This window comes from Alosa pseudoharengus, unplaced genomic scaffold (genome assembly GCF_046254945.1).
Source record: "Alosa pseudoharengus isolate Yale_2024_CS ecotype anadromous, Long Island Sound unplaced genomic scaffold, YU_APseudo_1.1 YU_APseudo_1.1_scf_1, whole genome shotgun sequence".
In the NCBI taxonomy this organism is placed as follows: domain Eukaryota; kingdom Metazoa; phylum Chordata; class Actinopteri; order Clupeiformes; family Clupeidae; genus Alosa; species Alosa pseudoharengus.
In genome coordinates, this window is record NW_027468564.1 from 15,894,187 (window position 1) to 15,908,576 (window position 14,390).

The window sequence follows — 14,390 nt, forward strand, 5'->3', positions numbered from 1 at the left end:
GTCTGCAGGTGGTTAGCCTAGGCTACATGAAGTTGAATCCCACTATAATTGGCCTGCACATGTGTACACGTAGGCTTATGTAATGTCATGATGTGTAATGTGATGAACCATCTTATGACATTGATACTCAGGGAACCACAGTTACGTTAAGTAGGCTAACCCTCCGTTTTCACAACAAAACTTCAAAACATATTATCAAAAAATGAAGCAAATCCGACCTTTCCCGTTTGTGTTGGGGAACGCGATGTTCCAACATTCCATTTGTTTACTATGTGAGAGTAGGGGAGAACTGGCACAGTCGTAACACTTTTCTATTCTCTCCGTTCAAACTCCATTTACATAAAGCTGTTAAACGTGAAAGCTGTGAAATTTGGCCAGAAAGGAGTCATACATGTTTAGTTCATGAAAGAATTACAAAATATGTTCTAGTTTGTTAAGAATTTAACTTAACAGCGACATGTAGGTCGAGGCTAGCCTCGGACCTACCTTTGTTACAACCTGACGCAGCCATGAAAACGTGCGGTAGCCTACCGTTGTAATGTCATGACTGTAACAGTTCCTAAATCATGATAGCCTTGTTGATAAACTGCTTATTTCTTTCATGTCTGAAGCATTTGGTCCAGTGGTCTTTGAAGTTGCTGCAGCTGCCTAAAGTTTAATGGGCTGTGATGGCTGATGGCGGCACAAAATTCATAATCCATAATCCATTTTTTTTTTTTTTTTGGGGGGGGGGGTTATACCACAAAACCGCGGTAATTTCTTGCTTACCGACCGTGGTAAGAAAACATCCATTCCGTCCCAGCCCTATCAGCCAACCACTCAAACCGAACTGAATGGCCAGTTGAATGTTAATTCTCTTAAAGGCAAGCAATTCAAGAGTGTGCTAAGAAATCATTCTGTTTTTCATAGTGTACTTAACCCTCTAGGCGCCACAGTCGACTTTAGTCGACAAGATGCGGTACTGAATAAAACGGCCGATTTAGTCAAATAGGGTGTCATATTTCGTTCAACCTCCACTCCACTAGATGGCAGACATGTCATACGTCATCCCCGAGTCGAAAAAAGGGCACGCTTTAAACAAAACATTCTAGCTACAGCGCATTGAATCAGTGTGTGAAATACCGGAGCTAGTGTGCGTGTGAGCCACTTTGTCAGAGCGATATTGTCAACGTCAGCGAGTATTTGCATTAGATTATCGTCTAATGACATCAAAAAAGTTTACCCGAAATGAAGTGTTGGGTCTTCTATTCGCGGACCCTGATTCTGAAGGGGAATATCTGCCTTCAGAAAATGACGGTGATTCGTTTAGTGAGGCTTCAGATGCGTCCCTGCCTTGCAATGATGCAGCTGGACAAAGTGAGAGTTTACTCCATAGTTTAGCTTACACCAAGCACAAACGTTGAATCGTTTGTCCAATGTCACTGGTGGGAATAATGTTTCACGGGTTCGGAGTGTTCATCGGGAAGTTAGCAGGGTGTTAGTGGTGTGGCGAACGAGGCTGGAGGTAGCCTATGCATTTGGTTTGTTTCTGCCATTTATTAGTAATGATTTACATAGTTTGTTTACTACTTAGTATTGTGCAATATAGCATACAGAAGGTGAGGGACATTTTGGGGGGAAAGAAGTGGTGCATTTTATCATTCAAACATGCGACTTTTCATGAAAATTCTATAATCCAAGATGATAGATATAAACATTTAATCCCTACATAAACTTTGGGTCATCCTTAATATTTCTCTAATTTACAGAAAGTCTCTATCTCTTATCACTTTTAAGATATAGCCTTTTGAAATGAAGATGTCAAAATTGAATGTTTCGAGAAAAAAAAACTCTGGCGCCTAAAGGGTTAAATTGACAAGCTCCATTTCTCTAGATTGAAGCTGTAGCTGCAGTATGTTGATTGACATGTTTTAGTTATGTAAAGACATGTTCAAGGAGTTCAGATAGAGCCTGTATCGGGACCATATTTAGTTTGATGTGTTATATGTACTATTTTTGGTAGCGTACTGTATTTTCTTTATTCATTGAAGCCTCTATGTTTACAGGCTTGTGGTGATGATGTTCAATGTGCTATAGGTGCCAAAATCTATGTTTGGTACTGCCAAATTGTTTTGTTTTGTCATGGTTCATGTGTGCAATAAATATTACACTTTGAGGGGGGGAAAATCGTGGCAGAGAATCGTGATATCAATTCTAGGCAAAAAAATCGTGATTCATATTTTCCCACGAATCGTGCAGGCCTATTTGCCGGTTCAAACCCCAACCAGTAGGCACGGCTGAAGTGCCCTTGAGCAAGGCGCCTAACCCCTCACTTTTTAACAGTATCCTTTGCTTTCAACCCTTTTGTGTCAAGCACAGTGGCAACCCTAAGTCTTTCCTCCTTTTTACCAAATATAGTTACTTCAGTTTTTTCTTTGTTCAGCTGAAGAAAATTTTGAGACATCCAGGTGTTTATTTGTTCTATACACTGACACAGAGATTCAAGGGGACCATAGTCATTTGGTGACAGAGCTAAGTAAATGTGTGTGTCATCTGCATAGCTATGATATGAAATCAAATTATTTTGGATGATTTGTCCAAGTGGGAGCATATAGGGGTTGAATAAAAGTGGCCCCAAGATCGACCCCTTGGGAACACCACAGGTCAAGGACATTGGTGTTGAGGTACAGTTTCCAATGGCAACAAAGAAACTCCTTTCTTATAGATATGATTTCAGCCAGTTGATAACTATGCCTGTAAATCCAACCCAGTGTTCTAGTCTGTGTAATAAAATATTGTGATCAACAGTGTCAAATGCTGCACTAAGGTCCAGTAGCACTAGGACTGATGTTTTATCTGAATCTTTATTGAGACGTATGTCATTGAAAACCTTGATGAGAGCTGTTTCAGTGCTGTGATTTGCCCGAAAACCTGACTGAAAGTTATCAAAATACCCATTTGATGTTATGAAGGTGGTTAGTTGATTAAAAACTTCTTTTTCAATAATTTTGGATGTGGGCCTATAATTGTTTAACGTGGAGGCGTCCAGGTTATTGTTCTTGAGAAGTGGCTTTACAACAGCTGTGACTTAGGAAATATGCCAGACGGCAGTGATGAATTTACCATGCGAAGGACATCTGCTGCTATAAGGAGGAAAACAATTTTAAAGAAATTGGTTGGCAAAATGTCTAAGCCACATGTAGAAGAGCTAAGATTCTGTACCGTTTTTTCAAGTGTGTCGTGGTCTATCAAGCTGAACTCTGACATCAAGTTAAGTTTCCCTCTATTTATAGCTGGAAGTTCCGGATGTTGAATTAGTAATTGAGCAGATATTTTGAGTGTGATTTTGTCAATTTTACCTTTGAAAAAAGATGAGAACTCATTGCATTTATTAGTTGAGAGAAGTTCTGGCTCTAATTGTGAGGGAGGATTTGTTAACTTATCGACAGTTGAAAATAGAACACGAGTGTTATTTGAACTTCTACTGATGATGTTAGAAAAGAAAGACTGTCTTGCTTTGCATATTTTGGAGTTATATGTGCGGAGCATCTCTTTATGGATTTCATAGTGGATCTGAAGTTTGTATTTACGGAGTTTAACTGCTGGATTTTGCCTCCATGGTGTTTTCAGTTTGTCCTTAACTTTCTTGAATTGTAATGGAGCAATGTCATCCATAATGTTTGCCATTTTTGCATTAAAGTGATCAAATAAGTCTTCTACCAAGTCTGACAGTTGACTTGACGTCTGTGAAAGTGCTTGCTCAAAGAAGAGAGCACTTCTCTGATCATTTATTATTATTCTTTTTACCATCAAGTGTTAAAATCTTGAGTCTTGTTGTGGTACGGGTAATCGAAACTTAATCAGGCCAATGAAATCGTGTATAGAGTCGTTAGGTGGGCTTAACATAATGATTGATGGCAGAGTTGCAACGGTTTGGCTTGAATTCCCTGCTACTTAAAGGAACACGCCACCCAAAATCAGTAGTAATATATGTTCTTACCTTAACTTTAACGAGTTGAGTCGTACCTCTCCCGCGTCGGTATGTGCACTCAAACGATCTGGCGCGCGGCGCGAATGTGTTAGCATGTTGCTATGCTAGCGGGCTCTGCCGTGGCCGTAGAGAGAGTATGATGGCATTAATCAAACACATCCACATTTTCCCTACTTAAATACAGTTGCATAAGTAGTTGATTAAAAATGTTAGGGCACACAACATGAAACGTGACGATTTTCCAAGCGAATAAACAGGAGAACTACAATGTCTGGCGCAATAGCACTTGGGAGTACTTAGGTAGCTAGGTAGTAATATTAATTAACACCTAATTGTAGATCCTATCCACCACAGAGTTTATAATCCATGCTTGATCGACCTCTCAGCCTCCCCCTCCCCTCTGAGCGAGAGAGAGGCACACACACTAGAGATGCGCTGATGGGCTATATTATAACATTGCTGTGTTTATAATGTATATGGGATGTTTTTAATGTAGCCTATATGGGATGCGGCGCTGCTGACGTGAGGCTAGAAAGCTCTTGCCTGTTCTTTCTAGAAAGACTGATCCAATGCAGCAAATATATTAAAAGGCTAAAGTCCTACATTGGCTATGTCCCCAGAATATCAGCAGCAAACTCAGTCTCTGTCTTGCAAAACAGTCTCCAAATAAAACGAACATCGGCCTGTTGCTTATAGCCTATTCTGTGTGCCAATATAGCCTATCGTCCAAAATGCTTGATTGCATTGCATTCTCCACATTTTTAGCTAAATTTTCATGTACCACATCAGCGTTTTTGTTCAGTGAATCTTTTGTAAATTGCTTTACAATTACCGTCGGGCCTAGGCCTATTGCCAGGCTTGCCTCAGCTTCGGTCACGTCCTTTTACAATTTTGTCTTTGTAATAAAAAACGCAATTTGGCACATACTTTCAACATGCTGCTGGCCTACTAATTAATGCCTATTGTACTTTTTTTTGCAAAAAGAAAGAAATCCTTGATAAAATAAGTCATTCACATTACTTTACGCACTGGCATGTCAGGGTGACACTGACAAGCCTGTTCTGAAGACTCCCATTCATTTTGACTGCATGGGAAGAGAGCGCGTCTTTTTCAGACAGCACAATTCATGATGATCGGACAAACTAGCGCCTCCATATTAAAGAAACGCCGACTCCATTCATTCCGTAAGTCCACCGCACAACAGTGCAACGTGTATGTTCACATTATAACCGCCAAACTTGCTTGCTTGCCTTCTACGTTTTCCGACTTTTTTTATACCTTCTTTTTTCCGCTGTGGATGCTATTGAGCTTGTAGAAGTCATACGAGTCATATCACTCTCTGTCTCTCTTTTAAATGCCTATTCCCTGAAGGCTACAATTACTATGTGTTTGATATCGAAACAAAATAATCCAGGCAGTCTCATTTAGGATATAGCACAGGTTGAAGTCAACGTCAAGTTGGTTCTATTTACTGAGGTGAATGTGTGTGTGTGTGTGTGTGTGTGTAAACATCTTGTAGATGACTCAGAAATTACATCGGAAGAAGAAGGAGTGAATAGTGGCAAGAGGCAAGCCGAAGGCTGCTGACAAGTTGTGGTACATGAAAATTTGGTACATGAAAATTTAGCTAAAAATTGGAGAATGCAATGCAATCAAGCATTTTGGACGACGTGGAGAGACAAGCCGGCAGCAGATTAAATGCTCGAGAGAGAGAAAAAGATGCTGTTTTAAAACAACGTGCAGACCGAAGCTGCAGCAAACAGGTGATATTTAGACATTTATTTCACAAAATCCAAGACTAAGAACAGACAGACTATGTAACTGGACACATTGAGGCCAAAAATATTGAGAATTCTACAGGGAATGTTGAAGACGAAGGAGTGAATAGTGGCAAGAGTCAAGCCGAAGGTTGCTGACAAGGGCCCGACGCTATTGTAAAGCAATTTACAAAAGATTCACTGAACAAAAACGCTGATATGGTACATGAAAATTTAGCTAAAAATGTGGAGAATGCAATGCAATCAAGCATTTTGGACGATAGGCTATATTGGCACACAGAATAGGCTAGGCAACAGGCCGATGTGCGTTTTATTTGGAGACTGTTTTGCAAGACGGAGATTGAGTTTGCTGCTGATATTCTGGGGATATAGGCTACAACATAGCCAATGTAGGACTTTAGCCTTTTAATATATTTGCTGCATTGGATCAGTCTTTCTAGAAAGAACAGGCAAGAGCTTTCTAGCCTCACGTCAGCAGCGCCACATCCCATATAGGCTACATTAAAAACATCCCATATACATTATAAACACAGCAATGTTATAATATAGCCCATCAGCGCATCTCTAGTGTGTGTGCCTCTCTCTCGCTCAGAGGGGAGGGGGAGGCTGAGAGGTCGATCAAGCATGGATTATAAACTCTGTGGTGGATAGGATCTACAATTAGGTGTTAATTAATATTACTACCTAGGTCTAAGTACTCCCAAGTGCTATTGCGCCAGACATTGTAGTTCTCCTGTTTATTCGCTTGGAAAATCGTCACGTTTCATGTTGTGTGCCCTAACATTTTTAATCAACTACTTGTGCAACTGTATTTAAGTAGGGAAAATGTGGATGTGTTTGATTAATGCCATCATACTCTCTCTACGGCCATGGCAGAGCCCGCTAGCATAGCAACATGCTAACACATTCGCGCCGCACGCCAGAGCGTTTGAGTGCACATACCGACGCGGGAGAGGTACGACTCAACTCGTGAAAGTTAAGGTAAGAACATATATTACTACTGATTTTGGGTGGCGTGTTCCTTTAAAAACAAATAAGATGGATGTTGCTGCTGGCGAACAGTGTGACACGAGTTAAGCTTTTATTAAGTTGGCAAACGTTTGAACTAGCCAACTAGCTCCGCTGGTGGGAAACGCATGGGACTCATAGCGCTGCCGCTGTCCTATTGCGTGCAGAGGGAATTTGAAAGACAACTGATTATTCCGCCCCTCGGACTGAGCACTGCGAACGGTGAGTGCCCAGACCCTACATTTTAATGTGGGTCTGGCTCGCCAGGTTAAGATTTGACTGGTTTACCCTGTAAGCTCGATGTACTTGTCTTCTATTACTTCTCAATACAGGAATAGAGAATGTCATAGGCTTACTGGGTCCCGGCATGTTCTCAAAACTACTGTCAGTACCATTTCTATTGCAGGGACCCTGAGAATCAACACTGTCATCAAACAATTGTCCCCTGCAGCTGCTATATGCCAGCTGAGAATATGAACTAAGAGGTTGTTGCTGCTTAAGAGATCCTTCTGAACGGGGAGGGGGAGGCTGTTGAGGTGCCATGCGCTCCTTTGGTGCTAAAGGTCTTGGGCTACTAACAGATGTTTAACTCTGTTTCAGGCTGGGTGACTGTGATCTGACCAATAAGAGCTGTTCCTATCTGGCCTCTGCACTGAAGACATCACGCTCATCAAATCTCAGAGTGCTGAACCTCAGTCACAGTAAGCTACTGGTCTCTGGAGTGGAACTTTTATGTTCTGCTCTTTGTCATCAAAACTGCACACTGGAGGAACTAAAGTAAGCATCACTTCATGTAGTGAGTTTGACTGTGTGTGTGTGTGTGTGTGTGTGTGTGTGTGTGTGTGTGTGTGTGTGTGTAAGAAAATGAGTGAGAGAGAGTAGAGGATTGGTGATTAATATTCAGATGTTTAACTCTGTTTCAGGCTGTATCAGTGTGATCTGACCGATAAGAGCTGTTCCTATCTGGCCTCTGCACTGAAGACATCACACTCATCAAATCTCAGAGTGCTGAACCTGAGTTACAATAAGCTGCTGAACTCAGGAGTGGAACTTTTATGTTCTGCTCTTTGTCATCAAAACTGCACACTGGAGGAACTACAGTAAGCATCACTTCATGTAGTGAGTTTGTGTGGAGAGGATGTGTGTGTGTGTGTGTGTGTGTGTGTGTGTGTGTGTAGGAAAGTGTTTGTTGTTGTCCTTGCACTGGTGGGAGGGTGGAGGGCTGCTGGTCTGTTCTCTCTCTCTCTCCCTTCGTCCTCTCTCTCTCCCTTCGTCCTCTCTCTCTCCCTTCGTCCTCTCTCTCTCCCTTCGTCCTCTCTCTCTCCCTTCGTCCTCTCTCTCTCCCTTCGTCCTCTCTCTCTCCCTTCGTCCTCTCTCTCTCCCTTCGTCCTCTCTCTCTCCCTTCGTCCTCTCTCTCTCTCCCTTCGTCCTCTCTCTCTCCCTTCGTCCTCTCTCTCTCTCCCTTCGTCCTCTCTCTCTCTCCCTTCGTCCTCTCTCTCTCCCTTCGTCCTCTCTCTCTCTCCCTTCGTCCTCTCTCTCTCTCCCTTCGTCCTCTCTCTCTCCCTTCGTCCTCTCTCTCTCTCCCTTCGTCCTCTCTCTCTCTCCCTTCGTCCTCTCTCTCTCTCCCTTCGTCCTCTCTCTCTCTCCCTTCTTGCTGCTCACCCTCTTTCTTTCCTCTTCCTTTTATACCTCTCTCTCTCTGTCCCTTCATCCCTCTCTCTCTATCTCTTTTCAATCTCCTGACATCTCTTCATTTCTTTCATATTTTGTCTTTCTTTATCTCTTCTGTTTCCTCTGTGTCCATCCTTCCACCTCTCTTTCCATTTTTACACCCTCTCTGTATCATCTTTCTTTCTTGGGGGGGTTAAAGGTAGAGTGGGCAATTTGTGTGTGTGTGTGTGTGTGTGTGTGTGTGAGTAGAGGATTGGTGATTAATATTCAGATGTTTAACTCTGTTTCAGGCTGCAGTGCTGTGATCTGACCGATAAGAGCTGTTCCTATCTGGCCTCTGCTCTTAAGTCTCCCTCCTCAAATCTCACACAGCTGAACCTGAGTGTCAATCTCCAGATGAGTAGATCAGCTGTAGAGGCGCTCTGTGCTCTAGTGAAGGACCCACACTGTAAACTGGAGACACTAGAGTGAGTAAATATCTAAACTCAGGTCTGTAGAACATGAGACCCAACATGCCTGTCTTTTAGTTTCTGTCCTCTCTCTCTTCTGTCTGTTTCCTCTGTGTTCCTCTGCTTTTACTCATCCATTCATGAGCTTTCATCCCTCCCTCTCTCTCTACCTTTTTTCCTGTCTTTTCCTTTTACACAAAATTGTTATTTTCTCTCTCTCCCTTCTTCCTGCCCATACTCTCTCTCTCTTTCCCTTATTCCTGCCCATACTCTCTCTCTCTCTCCCTTATTCCTGCCCATACTCTCCCTCTCTCTCTCTTCTTGCCCACCCTCTCTCCCTCCCACTCTCTCTCTCAATTCAATTTAATTCAATTCAATTCAATGAGCTTTATTGGCATGACTGTACGTGAGACACACACACACACACACACCCGTGCCGCACACTCCACCCCCTCCCCCAACATACACATACTTACACACAATGGAGAAAGAAAGAAAAAAACAAAGGAAAGAAAAGTACATATTGGCTTGCCTAGTGGCTGTCTGGTGCTTTATGGCATTCTGTGACATAATGTGCCCCTAGTGGTAATAAGGTTGGGTACTCTCCTAATAAGTATTTCATTTGAGTGTCATTCTGTAAATTTCAAAAATGTGGGATTATTTCTTCAAATTTTGTGAAATATATTGATTTAATGTTTTCAACATTTTTACAATGTAAAATAAAATGTTTTTCATTTTCAGTTTCTTGTGTGCAGCATGTGCATACCCTCTCCTCCTTTGGTTGCCATGTTTGCTTGTCGGCGGCCAATGTGTGGTCACTGACTCTGTACCTAGTGACTGATTTTCGGATCCGGGGGTCTTTTATCATGCATAAGTATTCTGCCATTTTATAATCTCTTTCTAGTGATTGATACAATTCCATTTTACTTTGAGTTTTAATTGAATTTTACCAATAATGTATGTACTTTTCTTTTTGTTGTGTCATGATTTTCTTGGGGTGTATTGCATTGGTGTTAGAATTTAAATTTATGATTAATTAATTAAGTGAGGGCACTCTGCAATATTTTGCTCTTGACACCAAAGGGCTTGGTACTTATATATATATATATTTTGGTCACTAGACTTGAGATGATTGAAATTTAATTGATCTTATTCGGCTCTTGCTCCATTTGTATTCAGTGTTGGGCAAGTTACTTCAAAATCGTAATGTACTATGCATTACTTATTACTGTCATTTCAAAGTAATTTGTTACATTATAATATTACTGTCTCTGAATTGTAAGGCATTACACTACTATTGCATTACTTTTAAGTTACTTTCACCAAAATATCTAGAAATATGGATTTGCCATTTTAAATGCAGTTTATTACGCTCAATGCAGCTCATTGCTCTTCCAATGGAGGGAGATGTGGTATAGCATAATGACTGAGCTAGGCTTAAGGCTAACAACATACAGTAAGAATGCAATAGGCGCAGTGCTCATGATGCAAAACAAGGAACAATCATAGTCAGAATTTTGTTAAAAACCGACAAAAGGTCAAAGTCTGGTAAATTGTGATATAAATACTGTAACTTTAAGACCTAGGCCTGCTCAATAGAGAGCCTATTGTAAATCAAAGCTTAATAAAGACATGTCAAGATGGTGGCCTACTGGCCATTTCGGTGCCCTAAGTGAGTGGCTTTGAGTGAGTGACATTTAAATGGTAACTCAAACACCTGAAGTAAAATAAAAGGCCTATTATACAGACCATTAATGTGTGTTTTTTTAACATTCATTTCTGAAGAAATGCTGTTTTCTTTACGTTCTCATAATGCCCTTTTGTCAGCTCTTGTTTACAAGCCTTGTTTGTTGAGTTACATTGATAGCACAATATTAGCAATAATATGCACAATGTTAAGTTGTTTTAAGCAGCCTTCATTGCTTTGGAAAGTATGGAATGACATGTTGCTTCACATTTCGTTTTGCAAATAAAAGTGAATTATGAGCCTGGTATCCACCTAGCTATCTGAATGGATTTTTTGTCGACTTGGCATATCATGTGCTTCATGTAGCCTAAATGCTTGGGAAACGAATTATTGAAGACCCACCAATTCCATTCTACTAGTACGTGGTGGAGATTGAGAGAACCCAAAAAGTATCAAACTTCCATGTACCATGGTGTTAATGCATTCTGACATTGTAAACGTTATTGATGAAGAGTGAAACGCAGTTTGCAGTAAAGCTACTATTCATTGGTTACACTTGGGTGCCCCCTCTGTCCTTTGGTGCCCTACGCAAAGTGCGTGGTGGGAGCGGTGGCACTGCCAGGCTACACAATCTTTTTCTGCATTTCTATCCCTTTATTCTCTTTAATTCAAGTTCACAGCTCAAAGCTGTTATGCACTAGAAGAACATCGTTTGTGTTTTATCAAGAATAAAAAAGATTAGCGTGGCACCACTTTAGATGTTTCATTAAATGACTTGTGCTATTTCGCGAGGCATAGTGAGATCTTTTGGTTTCGCACACAAAGTGCACTAACTATTATGTTCTTCATATCCTTGTCTCTGACAAGCTAAAAATAATGAGCGTAGGCTTATGTCCATCCCGCAAATAGAGTCCGACTTTGAGTCTGCTGCAGCCACAGTCATCTTCAACCAGTATCAGGAGATACGTTCTACTATTTTGCGCGGATTTTTTCTCGTCTGTTCTCGCGGTGGTGTTTGCTAATATGTATCAAAACAAAACAAGCGCTTAATTTTGGGTTAAATGCATTGTAACGCGCGTTACTGAAGTTTGTACCGAGTAAATATTACCCAATTTTTTTTTTGTAATGCCTTACATTACCGCGTTACCGCAAACAGCAATACATTACAGTGCATTACTCCCAACACTGTTTGTATTGCACGGTGTATCGATACTAGGTATCACAATGCCTTCACGCAAAAAAAATGAAATGATTTCCGGCGTTTTTAGAATCAATACTTTATTAAAATAATAACGTTCTGTGTCTGTGTGGACTGCTCCCACTCTCCATGCTCCTTGCACGCTTTTAGGCAAGTGGTCGTGTCAAGCAGGCAGCTCTGAGTGAGTGAGTGCACAGGCAACGTCAACATAGTTCTTTGCCGACAGTCCTCCTCGGCTTGTGGATAAAACAAAAGGTAAAGTGAAATATGGAACTATTTTGGATACATTGCGAATAGTGAAGGCAAGCCATCAGGTACACTGAGGCCTGTTTGTAAAATATGTTTCAAAGTCATTCAAAAGCAGTAGGCTATGCATGGAACTTGGCTAAGCACCTCGCAGACATATCCCAACATTTTTAAACAGTTCAAAGAACAGGTTAACTAATATGCTATAGAAAACACCACTATGTGGTTAGTGCCGGGTTCTTCTGTTCAGTTTTAGTCTAGCCCAGGGATTCCCAAACTGTGGTACGTGTACCACCGGTGGTATGCGAGCTGCCACGAGATGAAAAGGGCAATGTCGGAAATGTGCTAAAAATGATTAATTAATTAACTCATTGAATGCCAAGCTGTTTTCGGGAGCTTTGTCCTAGAGTGCCAGCAATCCAGACCATTGCTGATGATTTGTGTACAGCCACAGCATATTCTGTGTTATAGCTATGAACACGTACAATAGCTCGATTAAAAGGTAAGACTTTAAGCTCACAGCGCGTGCAAACCGTGTATTTCTACACGCCTCCGTTCCTGAGAAATCTCAAGCTAAACAGTGGCTAGTTTTCATCAAAATCGCTGTTTTTTTCTAGAAATGGAGATAAACGTCTTTCATGAAATATAAAGTGTTGCCTGGTACTTACTCGTGTAAACATTCCGGGAAGTGATCAGTGAGACCTGGCGAGACTGCCACCTCGTGATAGACCCACGAAAATTGCCAGGTTTTGACCTGACGTGCATGCGTCACTGATTCGACCCAACGCGGCAACCGAGTTATGATAAAATGTCCAGATAAAATGTCCAGATTGTCCGTTTTCATGAGTTTCACGATCGTCATATAGTTCATTTCTATTCATCACAGAGTTCCCAAAATCACATATAAGGTGTATTAGAGTGTCTAGTTTCGTAATTAAAAAAAAAAGCTAAAAACGTAATATTACGTTTTTGGCACAACGCATGGGAAGGAAAAACGTAATATTACGTTTTTGGCACTCAATGAGTTAATAATCAAATTAGTTCAGAAATAATAAATAATTTCTAATTGGGTTATAATGATATGGAAACGTGAAATTAAATGAAATCATTTGTAAATTCTATAGCAGGCTATGTTTTCATTAAAAATGTGCTATCCACAATGCATATGATTTCCTGCGGGCAGCCAGAATATCTGGCGTGTTAGTTTCGTGGAAGTATAGGCTATGGTAATATATGTCATGGCATGTAGACTGCAATTTGTTCAATAATTATTGCCCAGATGTAGGCTACCTGAAAAGCGCTAATTAAAGCCCACAGCATATAATACCACCGAAGTGTGTTGTCCTAATAATAATAGCGGCTTATTGTTACGTGGCAGATAATGTTATCAAAGAAATAGACGTAATGTAGGAATGCACACAGATATACTGCAACAGGTAATGGTGTAGGCCTATCTGACGAAGACCTGTTTGGAACGTCGTACTTGTACACTGGGCGCAAAGAAGACTATCCTCGCCTTTTCCCCTTTGCAACTGTCAAAGAAATCCCATAAACACGGGAAGGCCTAGGGTAGCCTACATCAGATGGCCTAAAGATCAGGCCCCTCTGCATAGCATTCAGTGATTTGCATGCAGTAATTTCAACACTGACCTTGCTCTAGCCTATGGCTATTTAAAGCTACTTTATTGCCAAAACACAACACAATGTAAATTAACTACAAACAATGGTAACGCTTTAGAATAGTGTAACGTCCTGGGTGTGTTTTGATGTGCAGTTGGGGTCTATGTTAATGTTTTGTGTGCATTGTGTTGTCTCTGTGCCTTGCTGTGTTTTATGTTAACTGCCTGTAGAGGCGCTGCAGGGGGGCGGGCACGCCTGAGCAGCAGAAGAGGTACAGTGTTGTTTTATCTGTTGTGTGGAGTTTGCGGGAGTTCTAGGAAAAAGACAAGGACTGATATTGGCAAGTCGCAGCCCGTAATGGCGACCAAGTGCTGTACCTAATACATGCTGGTTTATGAAAGTGGTTTCCTGTCCGAGTAACTGAGAATGTTACAACATTAATAGTGCATAATAAGCAGTTAACAATTCATTACTAACAGTTAGTTAACTGTTGTCATCCTTTAATAACATTAACTTACTGTTAACATGCAACTTGTAAGTGTTAATAAGCAGCCTTTTAAGTTACTTACAAGCATATATTACAAGCATATATTTGTTAACAGTTGTAGGTGTTAACAAGCTGCTTGTTAATGGTGTATAAGACAAAGAGGTGGATAACTAATACACTTATAAGACCTTTCTTACATATATGTAGTAAATTTTCCAGCCCCCCAATCTAAAGAGAGGACCATGTAGCCTATAGCTCCACAAGCCCGACCTTCTA

The 14,390-nt window shown here is 41.0% G+C and overlaps 1 protein-coding gene and 1 long non-coding RNA gene across 3 annotated transcripts in view; both read left to right on the forward strand.

The window, feature by feature from the left end:
• LOC143121937 (NACHT, LRR and PYD domains-containing protein 3-like) overlaps positions 1-14,390 on the forward strand; it is a 203,736-nt gene that overhangs the window by 115,943 nt on the left and 73,403 nt on the right. The gene's annotated exons all lie outside the window — the stretch shown is intronic.
• The window catches only part of LOC143122058 (uncharacterized), an 8,754-nt gene continuing 2,022 nt past the window's right edge, over positions 7,659-14,390 (forward strand). The window contains exons 1-2 of the long non-coding RNA XR_012986584.1: positions 7,659-7,856; positions 8,718-8,894. This is a non-coding gene — a long non-coding RNA (uncharacterized LOC143122058). The remainder of the gene's footprint in view (positions 7,857-8,717; positions 8,895-14,390) is intronic.